We start from the raw sequence: 15303 nt of genomic DNA, 5'->3' as shown, positions 1-15303 counted from the left end.
ATGTACCCCATTTGTGTACAATGAATCAAAATGCAGTTTTTAAAAAATTAAAAACTAAATAAAAATAATAATAAAAAATGAAAGAAATACTTAAGAAAATAAAGAAATAAATAGATAAATAAATGAATAGAAATTGGAAAAAAAAATAGAAACAAAACTTTGGAACTTCTAGTGCCAATTTCTTGGTCTGCCTCTAGAATGCTTTGGAATTAATTGACCTCCAAGATGAGGTAGATTCAGACTTGAAATCCATTCCAAAATCAGTTCAAGCCCTTTAGGCCTTCCTGAGCCTTCCCAGGATCTACTTTTTTCTTCTCTCTTACTTCCACCATTGATGAATCCTTTAATGTCCACATGAGCATCAATTACCATTTCATATCCTTTATGCTTCATCTTATCATGGAGGGTCTGTGTGTGGCCTCAAAATATCAGACCCCCACAATATATTTGTTGTCTTTACTGGATGTTTAGCATTTAAAAAGACATAGGTAAGATTCATGGCAAATTTACTGAACCAGTTAAAAAAGAAGATCATCTTAAAATGATTCTAAATAAGACCCCTTCCATCTCAGTTCTCTGCTTTGTTGGACACTGTTTTGTATCAATTATTTTAAAAACTGGTATTTGCAGGCACTATGTTAACTGGTCAATTGAGCTCAATTGAGACTAAGGCATTTATGTTCAGGAAGCCAAATGTAGAACCACTGTGAGGCAAGGGAACAAATTCAAAAGAAAGATACTGTCTACTGAGTATGGTGTCTACTGAGTATGCCTCGGGAAGTGGATCAGTAGAGAGAAACTATCAGTGAGACCACAGGTCTATTATGTGGCAACGTGCTATTATTTCACATGCCATACTAATCTTCTCTGGTTTATTCAAATTACAGATGGTATAGCAACTAATCCTTAACCAAAACTTCATTCTGATTTTATGATTTTTAAGTCAAATAAGAGTAGATTAGAGATAGTTTGTTAATGTTCACTTTTAGCTTATTTTAATCATAAGAGTAAGCCTTTGCCAATTAGTCCAGGTTAGGTTACAAATTGAGAAAAATTTCAGGAATTATACATTCAGATGTGCCTTTTTTATATTTCCTCAGAGCCTTATTAGAGTCTGTCTGAGCTTCACAATTTATTTTTTCTGTATTGACTTCCCTTTCCTAATTTTAACCTCTTTATCTTTCTGTGCTGTGTTCTAAATGATTTAACCAATTGCATCTTCCAATTTACTAATTATTTCTTTAATAATATCCAGTTTACTGTTTTCTCCTCTATTGAGGTTTTAAAAATAATTTCAGGACTTTCTATTAATGAATTTATTACCAGATGCTTTTTGTTCTACATCTTCCTTTGTTTCATAGATATCAGTAATTTTCTTTTGAAGTTTTCAGAAACATGTTTGTCTTTTCAAAATATCCTATTATTTCTATTTTCTTGATTGTCAGTTTTTTTTTTTTTTTAAATGATTTGCTGTCTTTCCCAGTACTAGATTTTTTTCTAATTTTTTCTTGGACAATTACGTTTGGTAGGCATTTTCTTTCAAGTTTCTCTTAAGATTGCTCACCCCTCTGGTCAGAGGATTTTCATGTTGTCTCAGTTTGTCCTGAGGGATACCAGTTTAGAAACAGATCCTACTCAGTCAGATAGGAGCTCTGACCCTGCAAGGGTTTCACAGCTCCTTCTCCTAACCAGAGCAGGGAATTGTCTGGGTTCAAGTATTGGGAGTGTATCTAATTCCTCTCCCTTCCATAGGCTGCAGTCTTCCTTCCAGAAAGGAAATTAGACCTTATAGGGCAGAGTCAACAATCGCAGATCTTGACCATGTTTGGAACACATTTGATCTATGTTCTCCATGGATATGATTTTTTTTTTTTTTTTTTTTTTGCGGTCCTGGGGATCGAACCCAGGGCCTTATGCTTGCAAGGCAAGCACTTTACCAACAGAGCTATATCCCCATCCCGGATATGATATTTTAGTATGTGGCTTGAGTTGTGACCATTTCATTTTCTCAGTAAAATGGGATTCTAATTCTATCTTTCAATATGACTTTTCCTGGGATGTGTGAATGAGTGTGTATTTATGTACAGGTGCGTACCCAGGTAAAGAAGTAGAAAGACAGGGACTTCATTCAACTACACATGAAGTGATTTCTCCTCCTTCCTGATGTTTTTTGACCATTCAAGGTAATAAGGTAACAGTTTTCCTAAGTACTTGAGCAGAAATCTGAACTTCAACTTAAGTATAGGATTAGAAACTTCTGTGAGATCATAGGATTTCTTCAAAATTGGATTTTGAGTAGATGTAAAAGTCATGACATTTTATAGGCTAGGTCTTCTGGCTGTTTTGAATATGGAATGCAGTCATGAATAATCCTACAAGGATTATTAAAAGTTTTCTTATTTCATGTAATGAATATTCAAATGATTCGATGCTGATTCCATTACTACGTTTCTCCAGTTGCAAGATTACAAAGATTCTTCCTATAACTTCCACAACATATTGACATGCATGACAGCAACAGTGAACTGTGATTATGGCCAAAAGGGTGTGTGGCACCACAGGTGCTGCCCTTTGCTATATATCTGTCACTGGCTGCTCATGCTCCCTTCTGTTAGGGTAAATCATCAGTAGCAGCATGACCCCATCTAAAACTTGAATTAGGTGAAAGAAATTGATTCCATGCCATTTTAAACTTTACAGGATAGCTCCATTCATCCATGTCTGTGCCCTGAAAAGACAGAGAGTCAGATATGCAGTATGTATCAGGGAGTTTGAGATCCTATGATGAGGGGGATTAGACAGCACTATAAACTGTGACAGGTAAACTTTGCTGTTGGAACCTCCAGGTTCTTTTCCCACCCCAGGCCCTAGGGATGAGGGTACCCTTCATCCTCTCAGTGCACACCTGAGTCACAGGTTCAGATTTTTAGCTCATATTCTACCAACTCATTAGGTACACCTGGCAGAGTTCTTAAAAACAAATGTTTATGGAGCCCTGCATCAACACAGGGCTGAATTCTGATGCATAATCTGGTCCCGCCTACATGGGTATCATCCTAAACTGCTATACAATCTCTGAACTTTACCTTTTAGGAACCAAACTTTCTACTTTCTCTGCGTCTTTGCTCATACACTTTCTTAAGACATCACTGCCACCCTTAATATCTCCAAGCAAGTCTGGCAGCCACACACCTGCATGTCCTTCTACTATGCCCCAGAGCACTAAGTTTTCCAGATTTCCCCGAACTGTACCAGGCAGATGTAGGGGATCTATCCTTACATGCACCTGATATGCACTCTCTATCAGTGGGAACACTGCTTCTAGTAGGTCACAGGACCATCTGCATCTTCATATTGGAGCATGAACTAGCATGGTACAGTGAGTATAGAGAGAGGCAGTGGCTGGTAAAATAGCAACTGAAATTAGACTTGATTTTACTGAAAATCAACTCTCCAGATAGGTATAGCCAATTCATTTCATTTGGTCAAATAGCTTTGTTTAATCACATTTCTTAGATGTTTATCTGATATTGAGACATTCAAGTTTGTCAGCAGGCAAAATTTAATAATGAACAGAAGGACTTTGTTTATCTCTAAGCCATTGGAGCCTTTGAGGGTAAAAGGAGTCTCCCCCAAGTACTTCCAACTCCTGCTGCTCCCTTGGCTGGCCGGTGTTGACAGTTGACCTGGTTGAGTTACATTCATAAACACCTGTGACAGGTGGGTACTCTTCAGCACTGGAGTTCCACTTGCCTACTGCCAGAGAGGATCATGGGTAACTGAACTCTGAGTGTGAGGAGGAATAATGTCCCTGAAGTCCCCATTTCCACAGTAATCCATGTGGGATAGGAGCCAGGTCTTGTTGTCCAGCTACTGTGTTGGGTGGATGCCCCATCTCCTGATTTGGCAAAGGATTCCAAAAGCACAGATGGGCTCTTAGGATCTGAGTGCCCCTCTGCACAGACGCCCTCTCTGTTTGGCACTGCTGGAGACAGAGGGTCAAAGTGGTCAAACCTGTGACTCACTTGTGACATTTGCTGGAGGACTTAAGGGGATGTCCACTTGCATCATTGTTGTGGATTTTTGGGGGAGCTCTCAGAATATGGGAATGATTCACCTCTGTTTCCTCTCACTTGCGTCTTCACTCTGCTTTCTTATGATTTAGGTATGATGCTTATCTAGGAATGTTAGTTCTGGGTTTTAAAAAATGTGCTGAAATTTTTTCTTCATATTCTTCATATTTTTAAATGTGCCTAGTGTGTTAAAATAAGCACACTAACACTTAAAAGGCCCTAGAAATAATCCAGTTTTTCAGCTTCATTATAGGTAAGAAAACTGAGGGTTGGAAATACTGCAACTTTGGGGATATCATCCAATAGCAATGTGATTCTAAAAGTGGAAGGTTGACTGTGTTTTCCATTCGCAGATCCAGAGCTCTTTTTAATGCACCAGGAAACCTTGCATGTTTGTGGTCATAGAAAGTCTTAGGTCATAATCTCAGTGAAGCAGGGCTCTTCAAAAATATTTAATTAAATTGGTTTGTCTACACACTATAAACAAATGGAATCAATCTGATCTGGATTTCTGAGTATTCTTCCAGAGTGTAACTAACTTTTAGCTTCTACTGGTGGTCTTTGTAACAACAAATAGATCTGTAGAATAGCCAGGCATTCTCAGAAAAAATATTGATGGTGAAAATAATTTTCTCTTACACATTTCCCTACTTGAGACTGAGACAGGAATAAGGAAAATAGAGATGACATCTGCAAGCCTGTGAATACTCCATGTAGGAATATGGAATTATTCTGAAAATTATTCTTTTTTTTTCCTGATAGAGTTCCAAGCCCTAAAATGCAATGTAATCATCAATCCAAAACCTCACAGCATTTGTCAAATTCATCTATTTAAAAAAATCTATTCTTGGTGAATGGAAATCTCCAGTTCTCAGAAAGCAGACATCACGAGGGTGAACTTCCTTTGTGGTGCTCAGGGTTATAGGCAAGTTGTTCAATGGATATTTTGGTGTTTTTCAAGTGTCTGTATTTTTTGAGCAAAGGGAGGAAGGGGCTGAAACTGGACTAGGGAGGTCTTTAGCAGCTGGAAACCTTGTTCAAACAGAATAAGGAAGACTTCACTTTTGATATCTAACCCCAAGCCAAATAGAATGTTCTAGAAACCAGAAGATTTCTGCTTTAATTGCTGTATCTAAGAGACTAACATATATGCCCATCCCCTTGAAAGCTGTCAATCTAAAATTCTCTTTGAAAGTCAGGGAATCTGCTTTATACTCAGCAGGCATGAACCCTGGTAGCTTGGTTGTCCAGAGCTCTCAGCAGAAAAACTTATGTTCTTTGTAATTCCACATTTCTTCTCTGTATCTCTTTGTAATTCTACATTGATCAATTGGGGCATGGAAGCCAAAGAATCTCAGGCTTTGCTGCCGTGCTGCACATCCTAAAATTCTTTAGGGGAAAATATTGCTGTTTGCTATAGACACTGACCAAGATAAAGTGATCTCAGAAATAGATGGACTTTGGTGACAGGTATAGACTAACTCTTAAGTATCTATGATTATTTAAGAATGTAGGAGTTGACTTTACATGACTTATATCATTGATGCTGAAATCAATCATTATAATCTGAAAAGGGCCCTCTTTTCCATAAAGTCAAGGGTGCTTATCTGTGAACTCACTGGAAACAATATTTATTATAAACCTAATTGCCATGTCCAAAGCCACAGTTGATTTCAAGTTTCTACCCACCCCCAAGATCCTTTAAAGAATAATGGAGGGAATAAATTTTATAATTTCATTTTTTATAGCTACCAGGATAATTATTTCCCAAGTAGGTATTATTAAACATTGATTTGGAACAATGAAGCAGAAGAGGGGGACATCTGATGTGGGGCAGTAAAAGATTCCAGAACTCAGAAGTCAATAGACCTAGGTTAACAAGTGGCAGGGAATAATGTGGGTGACTCGGCAGGTGATTTAGTGAATTTCTCTGAATCTCAAATGTGCCATCTGTGAAATGGGACCAATAAAACTTCTTTCAGAGTGTTGTTCTCAGAATTCATTAAGATAATTATTTTAAAGCATAGAGGCATCTTAACCTAAAGGGAAACTGTGACCAGCTCACTGGGTATTTTTATGGGGATCTAGATGAGGAACTCAAGGTCAAGATCTCTAGGCATCTCAACATGTTCGGTGTAAGAAAACTCCAATATGTATTGTTTTTAGATTCATAAGTTCTCATTTGCTCAGTTGGGATCACTGAGAGAATGATATTGGGTTTGGTGAAAGATTTGTTCCTAAGAAGTTTAAGGTAATTTTCGCCTTTCCAGCCTCTCCACATGGGGCAGTGTTGCTCTGATGCTGATGTTTAAATCTAACACCAGCAGTGTGGTGGCTTCCATGTTAGAAAACCTGCTTGATATTGTATCATTCCTTGTTTCCAATACCTTCTTGAAACAGCTGCATTGGATACTTTGAGTCTATGGAAGGTCAGCAAACTGGTAGTCCACAGGCCTTGGGCAGAATGGACAAGTGTGGGAGTTAAATGAAGAAACAAACACAGGGAGGACCTGGAAGAGAGGGCTCCATCAGCTTTCCTCACTGGAGTCATGGTGGTAGGTAGTCGGCCTGAAGTAGGGCTCAGGCCCCAGGCGTGTACAGTTCTGTGCAGAAGCCCACTTAGCCAGCAGGAAAAGTCACACACTGGTCATTTTACTTTCCAGCAAGATTGAAGCGGAAATAAATCTCTCATATTAAAGAAAGATAAAATTATTAACATTTATTATTTATCAACTTTTTCTTTCCCTTTATTTTAAAGTCCATGTGAGGCCATTTTTCTTTAACATGCTTCATCTGATCAAGAAATACAGGAACAGGGCTGAGGTTGTGGCTCAGTGATAGAGTGCTTGCCTAGCATGTGTGAGACTGGTTTTGATTCTTAGCATTACATACAAATAACTAAATAAACTAAAGGTTCATCAACAACTAAAAAATAATAATTAAAGAAAGTTTTTTTTTTTTTCTTTAAATAGAAATACAGGAACAATTTTGTAGGTGGTTTTTCAATTCAAAAGGCCTGTTTTAGACAGGCTCCATTTTTTTCAATAATACATACTTTTAAAAAAGCTATACTTTCTTAATTCCTTAAGGTCATTGCTTAAAAACAAATGAGTTGGTGACTCTGTGCATACAAATATTGCTTTTACAACCACATGTTTTTTTACTCTTGTGAGGAAGGATTTTATTCAAGCATCATCAACAAATACCCTTGGTAATGGTCATATATACAGTGGGACTAACTTTCCCCTAGGGAAATTATTCCATTGAAAATGATCTGCTGTGACTTAGTCCTTGCTGTAGGTGATATCATAGTAGAACCGAAAAGCATTTAAAACATTGTCATGTGTCATTAAGGAACATTTACACTGTGGGACTGCTCTTAAGAAAACCTGAGTACTTTTGCAACTTAGTTATAAACAGAACACATTCAACCTAGATTTAAATAGCACAGAGTCCTTGTTTTTAGAGTTTATTGTATCGAATGCTAAGTTATCTGTAAACATTGGCTAGAGCTAAAATATTGTTTAATTTCATCCACCTTAAATCTGATCTTTGAATGACATTAAAAAATGTAAAATTCCTAAGAAAATACATAATTTTTTGAAACTGTCTTGGATTGAAATTTTTGTAATTCTTTATACCGAGAACTCAAGTTGAGATACAAAGATACATTTGAAAAATACTAAAAGATGATATTCTTAACATTTTACTTTCCAGTTACATCCATTTTCCTTCAAATGACCTAATCTTGTTCTTATTCATAGTTGAATAAAATCATTGTGTGTGTAAGTATGCATGTATGTGTGTGTGTGAGTGTACATTTCATTTCTTTATTAAAAAAAAAAAAGAAAGAAAGATGAAACTAGAGAAGGAATAAAACGAACAACAAAAATCAACTTTTCCTTTCTGCTCTCTTGTTTGAAAAGAAAGACTGGAAAAGGTACTTGGTGTAAACCACATGGGAAAAAATATCTTTTCAGTTGCAAACTGCCATTGTATTTCAGCAATGTGAATATGTTGGATGAGCATGCGGGGCCTGAGTTACTTGCCTGTTTAAATGCTGCACACAGGCAACAACAAATGAGATGGACTGATAAAGACAGACACGCTGCTCCAATGCAGATATCATCTCCCTGGCCCATGACTGGGAGGCCTTGAAGCAGCATTGGCATTTTGGAACTTTTGCAATAATGAAGGACCACTGCCACCTGTAGTCAGCAGCAAGCATTAGCGCTGACATGCTGCAGGCTGCAGGCCAAGGGAGGTACTAGCTCAAGCTATTAGTTCAACAATTGGGCAACCTGGTGAGTCTGAGATTCCAAAAATTTCCCAATAAAAAGTGTTTAATGAATCTATCCATGGCCTGGGTGAGGCTTCTCCCACAAATCAATAGTCATTCTTCAGACCATATGAAGAATGTGATTATTGTGTATTAATATAAAAGCACAGAATAGATACCTTAAACTCAAAACCCTTCAAGAGGAGATTAAATAATGTAGATGTAAAGGGATAAATGTGATAAAAGATTCTGAACTGAAGGAATGATATCCCACTTTAGAGACATTAAATTTTATTTTTTAAAGAAAGACTATACTCCATCAAGCAATACACATTTGCAGTTCAGACTGAGTTTGCAACTCTCTTGTGCCAGTGGTCAGCAAGTGGATCTGCAAGATCCCAGCAGACATTTGCGTACCCAGGAACAAAAGTTGAAGCATACTCTTTGTTCAGTCATTCATTAATGTATAAATTCGTTATTCACTGAAAATATTTCTTAAGTGCTTGCTTTATTCTAGGCATCACTACATATTGATAGAGAAACTGAAAAAGTAGATATTAAACAAATAATTACATAAATAGAATTACATTTATGATAAAATGTAATGAATGAAAATCCCGGGCAACTGTAAAAATGTACAGTGTATTTCATAAAACTTGCATACTTGTAAATCACATTGCTATTTTCTCACTGGTTTCTTTGGTCAGCTTTGCAACACTTGGACCAAAAGAACATGACAAGAACAACATAGAGGAAGTTTATTTCTGGCTTACGGTTTCAGAGGTCTCGGTCCATAGATAGCCTACTTCAGAGCTCTGAGCCCAAGGTGAGGTCATCAGGGCGGAAGGGCATGGAGGGGAAAAGAAGTTCAGGACATGTCATCAGGGAAGCAGAGTGAGAGAGCTCTGTGCACCAGGGACAAAACACAAATCCCAGAGGCATGTTCCCTGTAACCTACCTCCTCCCGCCACACCTTACCTGTCTACAGTTACTGCTATATATATATATATATATATATTTTTTTTTTTTTTTTTTTGGTCCTGGGAATTGAACCCAGGGGTGCCACCCACATCCCCACATCCTAGCCCTTTTATTTTTTTTACTTTGAGACAGGGTCTCACTAAGTTGCTGAGGCTGACTTTGAACTTGCAATCTTCCTGCCTCAGTCTCCTGAGCTGCTGGGATTATAGGGTGTGCCACTGCACCCGGTTATGAAATATTCTTACACAAAATAAGAATGTTGCAACCTCACCAGAACATGTAACCCTGTGAGACTATTACTTTATATATGGTCTGCTGTTAACCAAAATGTTGTCATGAAGGGCGGGACTATACTGCTAGGGAAGGTAAAACCCTGCCAATTAAAGTACAGCCCTATGTGTTCTTAGTATTGACACATTTGGTTTCCAACTTATGGAAAGGGTTCATTTTCAACTTATTTCATCAGTTTTTAAAATAATAGATCACCTTGTGCATATATAAAAAGGAAAATGTGAAACGAAGCATTCCTAAAAGCGTTTTTATGTTGGAAGCTGAATTCTTTTGAATCACTTTTTGACTCACTGTTCTCAATATCTGTAGTTTTTTACACAGCATCATCATCTGGCCATCAGGACTTTTGGGGAACAGCAATTCTTAAGAGTGACCTTCTTTCCTCTGTAAGGTTTCCTTCCCAGGGCTGACACTGGTTCTCAGGGATTAGATGCTGGTACCATTTTCATCTTACCAATGGGTACCTCCGGCACTTTCCAACATCAGTAAGGATGAATTTTCTTTCCTCAAATGACTCACAAATGGCTTGTTGACTGAAAAGGGCAAGGCTTCACTGCGGAAGGGCTAACATCCACATTCACATACATGTGTCAGGGCACCCACAGGACCAATGAGGCTGGAAGACCCCATAGCTAGAAAGTCACATCTCATTAATTTTTTTTTTTTTTTTTTTTGTGGTGCTGGGGATTGAACCCAGGGCCTTTTGCTTGACAGGCAAGCACTCTACACACTGAGCTATCTCTCCAACCCAGAAAGTCACATCTTGACTTCAGAGAGGTGAGAGCACAAAAATAACAATCCACAAAATACAGTCACATGAGGATCTGACTTGGTCTTCAGGGTCAGTGGTTTTCCCCTGAAGGAGGTGACATTTAGGCTGATAGTTGAAAATGAAGAAGTCATTGAGAAGATAGGAGGTAGAAAAGTGCCCCGGTAGAAGCAGGGCTGGATTATGGGGCAGACGAATGGATGGCCTATCAGGGCACCAAACTGCATTTTTGCCAAACATCTCCAGACTAGATGAAAGGAGGCTCTGGGCCTTCTCCCCTTGAGGGCTGGCCTTCCTGCGGACATGTGAGAAGAGTGGGCATTTACAGAAGCTGGCAGGACTTCTGAGTGTAAAAACCACCACCTGTCTGTTTCTCTTCAGTGTTTTAATGTGTACTTCCAAAGGCTACTTGGTACAACTATACATTTAGACCCAGTGGTGACAGTCACCTGAATTCCCAAACCACCTCAAGCACAGTGACAGTGTGACAGTGTAGCCCCTAGTGTAGAACAAGTGACAGTTTTTGTGATCAAAATGTAAAACTCTTTTATTGTCCTTTCCTCCCCTTTAAGAATTTGTCTTGTTTGGTAATTGACTAAGCCACAGAGACAAAAGCTAGAGAACAAAGGAAGAGAGGCCATATCTTTCTGCATATAATGAGGAAATGAGCAGACACTTCACAGAAGATGTACAAGCAATCAGCAGATATATGAAAAAATGTTCAACTTCTCTAGTAATAAGAGAAATGCAAATCAAAACTACCCTAAGATTCCATCTCACCCCAATTAGAATGATGATTATCAAGAATACAAGCAACAATAGGTGCTGGCAAGGATGTGGGGAAAAAGCTACGCTCATACATTGCTGGTGGGGTTTAAATTAGTGCAGCCACTCTGGAAAGTGGTGTGGAGATTCCTTAGAAAACTTGGAATGGAACCACCATTTGACCCAGCTATCCCACTCCTTGGTCTATACCCAAAGGACATAAAACCAGCATACTACAGAGATGCAGCCACATCAATGTTTATAGTAGCTTAATTCACAATAGCTAGATTGTGGAACCAACCTAGATGCCCTTCAATTGATGAATGGATAAAGAAGCTGTGGTATATATACACAATGGAATAGTACTCAGCCATAAAGAAGAATAAAATTATGTTATTTGCAGGTAAATGGATGCAGTTGGAGAATATCATGCTAAGTGAGATAAGCCAATTCCAAAAAACCAAAGGCAGAATGATTGTTCTGATAAGTGGATGATGCTACGTAACAGGGGGTAGGAGGGAGGAAAGAATGGAGGAAGGATGGATTGTATAGAGGAAAAAGAGGGGTGGGGAGGAGGCGGGGGGAAGGAAAAATAACAGAATGAGACAAACATCACGTACATGTATGATTACACAAATTGTATGACTCTACTTTGCATACAACCAGAGAAACAACAGTTGTACCCCATTTGTGTACAATGAATCAAAGTAAATAAATTTAAAAAAAGGATATAATATAAAAAAAAAGAATTTGTGTTGTTTGATAATTGACCAAGCCACAGAGACAAAAGCTAGAGAACAAAGGAAGAGAGGCCATATCTTTCTGAATATTGATTTTGCTTTACCTAGGTCAAGTAAGGTGTGTAGAAGTCTGTTTATGTAAACAATCTTTAGTGACAGAAAATGAGGTTCAGCCCCTCTCATTAGTACACAGGTAGAGCACGTATTTAGAGAATATCTGTTTGAAGGGGTTCCAGACCCTGGGTCCCCCAGGCATGGAGGCTGGTCATCTGGGAGCTTGGCACATGCAAGGAGCCAAGTGATTGGCGGTGCAGCTGTGGCGTGGAAGATTCGGGGTTTGGGACTGGAGACCAGTCTGGGGTGGTACAACACGAACTCCATTGAGGGATCTGGGTCTTCGTCCTCAGGGAATCTGGCAATTATTTAAGGGTTTTAGGCAGTGGAATGACATGATTAAGTCTGCTTTTTCACTCCGACTGTAAAGCAAATGGACTGTTGGGAGAGTTATTTTCTCTCTGGCCAAAGCAGAGCTCTTCATTCCTGCAGCAATCTGGATTTCAGACACCGGTGAGCCTGCTTTCGGGTGTTTCCTGAAGAGGGGTTCCTGTTAGATAATTAACCATGCACACAACATTTGGAAATTCTACAGAGCTGAAATCGACAGTTAAGCTACACTCACAATAATGATTCTACAAGCAACAGATCCCAGTTAAAAGGAGTCACGGATGGCTTTATTTCTTTTTTTACTTTCTTTTTCTTTCTGGATAAATGAATGAGATAATAAGCAACAAAATTCAGGTTTGAGAGCAAGAGAAAGTTTTGTGTCTCCTAGAGTGAGAAGAAATTCCGCTGAGTCTCCACCATACAAAACACCCGCTTGGGTAATGCCCAGTATGTTGTCAGTATGGAAATGAGTGTGGACACAGCATTAAACCATTAATGGTGATTTTGATTTAGTTGGTGGAAACTACTTCCTTTGTTGGAGAATGGTCAAATTCATTCTGAGCATCCCCAATGACAAGGATTATGATGAAAGTGTTTTTTTTTTCTTTACTTCCTTTTTTAAAATGGGTTTTTGCTAACCAGTAATTCCACTTAAATACCTCTGCACATAGCATTTATGGTACTTTGCTCATTTTATCTTTTAATTATTTAAAAAACTTTTGTGGTAAGTATGACTCCCATTGTACGCCCTTTACCTAAGTATTTGAATTAAATGAGAATAATTTTAATAACACTGATGAAAGCTAATACCATCACAGTGCTTATTATGGATCAGAAACTCACTTAATCTTTATAAGAATTATGGGAGAAGGAACTATCATGACCTCATTTTATAGATTGGGCAACTAAAACACAGAGAAGTTAAGTAACTTGCCTAAGGCCACACAGTCTGTAGGGAGCAGTGGAGCTGGAACTTCGGTTCAGAGAGTCTGGCTGCAGAATCTGTGCGCTTAACCTCTAGCCAATCACCCCTTAAAAATTAATGCTGTTTGAAAAGTCAGTTCATGACATATACATATCAGTATATACCATATTTTTCTTTTGAACAGCTTCATAAACCCCTTTAGCTGGGTCACCCCAACATAAAAATATGGGAGATTTTTGAAACTGAATCCAACTTTATGGTACAAGATGAGTAAAGTTTAAAAGCAAGCAGATGTTTGCAAAGCATATAAAATTCAAAATTGCTCTACACTCGATGATATTTGGAACACAGGCATAATTCTTTTCAAATATGATTTTTATCTGAATGGTGTCCCTTAAAACTTCATTTTAACACCCAAACGATCCCCAGCTGTTAGGGTAGATTGGCCCCTGCTGGGTTTGTTTCCCAACACTTCCCATATTCCACCATAAATATTCATGGTGCAGTACTCCTGCTACCCAAAGGGGGCCAGGATTCATTTTTATGAACTCCTCTCAACTGGGATTAGCATCTTTCACCTATTACCCAACTTCTGAATTATGGTTTTGTTCTGCCATGGTCTCCATTTTCTGTGTTTTTGCTGATATCTGAGAAGCCTGAAGAAAACATGAAGTGCTACAGAAACTTCTAATCCCAGGAAGTTGGCCCAAGGAGTATAAAAAATCAATTTTTAAAATATAAGATCTCATTCAAACTTTAGACCCAGACCAATGTGAAACCACTGTTTTCTTTTTCAGATTTCCCAGGCAATGCCCTTGTCTCTGGTCTGCAGACTTCATTTCTGGGGGTCAGAGGTGGGCATGAGGGAGAGGTAAAATGGAGGAGCTGCAAGGTCCACAGAAAACATACTCTCAGGCTCCCACAAAGGATGATTTTGTCTGTGTGATTTATGTTTGAATGGGTTTAGAGCCCAGAAAACACTAGGAGTGAGTCTACTTTGTTGTTGTCAAAGCTAAGAAAACAACATTTGGGATGGAGAGGGGATAGAAGTGTGTTTCCCCATCTCTTCAGTTCTTTCTCTCTCTTTCCCTTTTAGTTGGTTCTTAAATCAGACTTACTCTTTACATATGGCATATTTATGACATGCCTTATATACTCAGAAGTGCTCCTGACTACATACAGACCCAAATCGGGAAAGTCTGACAACTTGCCTTGTCAATGGGAAGAACAGTCGACCTTCAACCTTGTACTCGGGTTCTTATGCCAATTTGGCACTCATCAGTCCAAGTACCTTCGACACAATGTTTAACTTCTTGAAATCTCCATTTTTTCCATTTGTAAAATAGAGGGAGGTATCAGTTCCAGAGACTTCCTGTGAAGCCTCAATAAGGTGTGTGAATAGAACACGCAGCACACACCTCAATAATGGACGTGGGCCCCCTCTTCTTCTCCTTCATTGGCAATGCTCATGTGTTGGAGGAAGAAATGAGAAGTGGGTGATGGACAGTGGTCCTCGTCACGGTGGGCACAGTGGTCATATTCTGTATCACTTTGCTTTGACTGGCTGCAAAAATGGCAAGAGGTTGGTGTCAGCGTTTTTGGAAATGCCATCCAATTCTGCTAAGGTTTCTGCCGCAATGTGAGTGAGTCGTGAGAAGGCACACACTGAACAGACCATACTTCCCAGGTCTTTCTGCTCACTTTGAAACCTACTGGAGCCCTCTGATTTTGCCAACTGCTCGTCAACCCCACTACTTCATTGGGGAGATGCCAGAAAAACCACTACTCCTTTGCAGGACAGATTATTGAGTTCCTGCACGTGGACCTCATAAAAAGGCACTTACTGACACCACCATGGCCCAAGTCAGAAGTGACTAGAACAGAATCAATAACATAAAAAACTGGAGGCAGTACACTCAACACACTGGAGTCTAACGTGTGTGATGGATCTGCAGTCGGCTTGCTGGGATTTGATTCCTGTCCCTGTTGAGTTTAGGATTAATACATTGGGCTGACCTTCCTGAATCCAGATTTCT

Source organism: Sciurus carolinensis, chromosome 14 (genome assembly GCF_902686445.1).
Source record: "Sciurus carolinensis chromosome 14, mSciCar1.2, whole genome shotgun sequence".
Classification (NCBI taxonomy): Eukaryota; Metazoa; Chordata; class Mammalia; order Rodentia; family Sciuridae; genus Sciurus; species Sciurus carolinensis.
The sequence above is the reverse complement of the archived record's forward strand: the minus strand, read 5'-3'. Positions refer to the sequence as shown.